The sequence below is a fragment of the Mus pahari genome, chromosome 7 (genome assembly GCF_900095145.1).
Source record: "Mus pahari chromosome 7, PAHARI_EIJ_v1.1, whole genome shotgun sequence".
NCBI lineage: Eukaryota > Metazoa > Chordata > Mammalia > Rodentia > Muridae > Mus > Mus pahari.
The window spans coordinates 14,578,987-14,582,124 of record NC_034596.1 but is presented as its reverse complement, the minus strand read 5'-3'; the positions used below and the strand labels follow the sequence as shown (position 1 = coordinate 14,582,124).

The window sequence follows — 3,138 nt, the reverse complement described above, 5'->3', positions numbered from 1 at the left end:
AGAGAGAGAGAGAGAGAGAGAGAGAGAGAGAGAGAGAGAGAGAGAGAGAGACTCTTCAACCCCATCCTACTAGATCAGAGTTATGTTGGGAGCAGAAGTCCCCAGAAGAGGAAGATGATCTCTGAGGGCTGACAGCATCAAGTTTTCTGAGTACTGTGTCTGAGCCAGTTCTTCTCTGCTGCCAAGCCTGGCCACTGGGGACTGAGGTCCCCTTGTTCTGAGAGGATGAGCTGCCCAAGAGGAGGATGAATGGACCCTGCCGTGTTCTGGCTTCAGCAGCCTCCTGCCTATAGAAGTGTTTTCCTGCACTTGGGTTGGGCTGAACTTCATTTCACAGAGGCATAAACAAGCCCGCCATCCCCAGGGGATCTGGCAAAGGAAAATGAAGTCGTTTTACATTTGTGGCAGCCCTGATTCAAATTGGAATCTCACAGAGAAGGATGCTGGCTTCTTTGTTTAGCTCTTTCTGTACTTCAGGAACACAGCTTCTCTTGGCTTCCTGGCAGGAGGAAGTGGCTATGTATGGAATGCCCATTTGCATTATATAGTCTTGGGGGGCCCTTTCTCTTACATAAGGCATCTAGCTTAAATCTTACACTCAGTTCTATAGAAGCAAAACAAGAAGCTATTGAGTCCAGCAGAGGGATCATGCTGACATTCCTGGGCTGTCAGTTGAGGCAAAGCTTAAAATGCATTCCCACAAGGGAACCTCACCCCCTACTCTCATTCCAGCCTGGGTAAGGAGACAAGAAGCACCCATGACATTGTCTTTGGACACAAGCTCCAGACAGAGTGGAAACAGGGATTCTATTATTCCCAGGTCCCCTCTCCTAGCTCCTTAGTCTCAAGCGTTCTGTTCTTATTCACTGACTAGTTTGGGGGTCTCTTGCACTGGTTGCCACCTTCCATCTCCCCTCACAGATACCCCTGCCCAAGCCTCCTCTGCGCTCACTTCTCCCTTTCTGTTGTTCCTTGTGTCACTTATTTTTCTTTGTGTTTGTTTCTGTTTGCATTTCTGAGAAAAATTTATTAGCCTTTTGGATAACATTTCTTTGCCTGGGAAGAAGAATCCTATTATACGTCTGCTGGAACCAGTGTTTAGCCTCATCTTTGTTGATTCCGTGCTTGCCCCCAGTGCATGCAGCCTGTCCTATGCTTTTTATTTGAGATACTGAAATCTGGCCTACCCAGCACCATATAGGAGTCCAGGCTGTAGCCCAATGCTCAGGTGTCCAGATCAATGTGTTCTTGAATCCCCAATCCAAAGATTCCAGTATCCAAGGAGTTATTTTTCTGTAACTCATACTCCTATATCTGTAGAGCTATCTCCAGGATTTCTTCTGGCTTGGATCCATGGGCTGTATAGTGAATAGCAATCTTTTCATTTCTTCTGATGCCAAAGGGCCTGATGATGTATCTTTCTTTGGGAAAATATAGGTGTCCAACCACTGAGCTGCTCTAACACTTTGGCTGTCAGGGTCAGTCTGTCTCTTCTCTGCCAGAGACAGATGTGAGGCAGGGCTTGTAGATGACAGATGTGAGGCATGGCTTGTAGATGACAGATGTGAGGCAGGGCTTGTAGATGCAAAGTTTCCTCATGGAGTTCTCCATCTTATCCTGATCTTGTGCCACTATGGAAAATAGGAAGAGAGCTGCACTTACTTTCAACGAAAGCCCTTTCACCTGTTATGGGGAACCCACCAGAGATAACCACCCAGACACAGTTTATAACCAACTCAAAGATCTATATTACAATTAATGGAGCTACACTCAGGTATTTGGGAACTCAATTGTAGCATCGAGACTAACAAATTTCTGGTTTTCTGAACAGAAGTGACATTTGTTTGAGAACATGGTCCCAAATAGTATTCTTCTGCTAAACAATCTAGATACCCCCTTAGAAGTGTATGAGTTGGTGAATGACCGAGCCATGAATCTGTCTGTCGAAATTTCTTCTAGAAAGGTCAGGGCTAGAAGAGCAGGGCCATGCTGCTTTAGAATGACCTTTGGGAAATGAGCTGTCACCAGTCACAAAAATAGATCCCTTTTCCTTGTCCACAATCCACACACGTAGTTTAAAAGAATTCGTGTGTTTAAGTCCTTCTTGCCTGTCAGTTTGACATAAAGCGAACTGAATTCCATTCATTTAACCAAGTTTGCTACATAGGGCTTATCATGGGCCTGGGCTTAATGTGAGGAGCTAAGAACATACAAGGATGACGAAGATACTATCCTAGCACTGGAGGATCTCAGAGTCTATAAGGAGAGTGAGGAGGGTAAGTTAATGACGGTCTTGTGGAAGCAGTCAGAAAACCACAGGCATAGGCTGACTAAGATGTGGGGAGAACCCAGTGAAGCTTCATAGGGCAATAGTGACAGCTGAGTCATAAGGACACTGATGCATCCCAGGTTGGATGTTAGACTTCAATAGCCCCTCCTTATACATGGAGAAAACATCTCAAGAGTCTTAGTGGGCACCTGGGAACATAGGTTGTTCACACTCTATGTGGGCTGTTTGTCCTACTGTTCTTGCAGTGGTAGCATATATTCCTGTAGCTAATCTGCCATGCCATTCCAGAACATCCATTCCATTCCACTCCACTCCACTCCACTCCACTCCACTCCACTCCACTCCACTCCACTCCATTCCACTCCACTCCCCTCTACTCCACTCCACTCCATTCCACTTGATTCCATTCCACTGCTTGTTTTATGTGGTGCTAGTAGGTGCTTTATGCTCACCACGGACTTACGCAAATATGGTGAGATTGCAATGGTTAGCATGATAGCCAAGATACATACTAGGTGACTAGAGTGCAAGTAGCATCTACTGCATCCATGAATACACCATACTTAGGGATGGTTCACTTCCAGAGAGATGGAGTGGGGTAATATAAGAATAAGAGTTCATCATGATACACCAACAGCACACACTGCTTAAAATCCAAAATTTTATGTATGAAATTTCAAATTGAATATAGACAAGCCATAGCTGTTAACACACAGCAGGGTGAAATAAGCAAATACCTGTGTGTTTGAGGACAGCATGGTCTCCATAGTGATTCTCAGACCAACCAAGGGTTACATAGTGAGACTTCATCAAATAAAAAAAAAGTGATTGGAATGGGGGTGGGGTGG

The 3,138-nt window shown here is 45.1% G+C and overlaps 1 pseudogene; it reads right to left on the bottom strand.

Annotated features, from left to right (window-relative positions):
* Positions 1-977: 977 nt before the first annotated feature.
* On the bottom strand, positions 978-1,626 carry LOC110324669 (annotated as a pseudogene).
* Between the last annotated feature and the right edge of the window lie 1,512 nt (positions 1,627-3,138).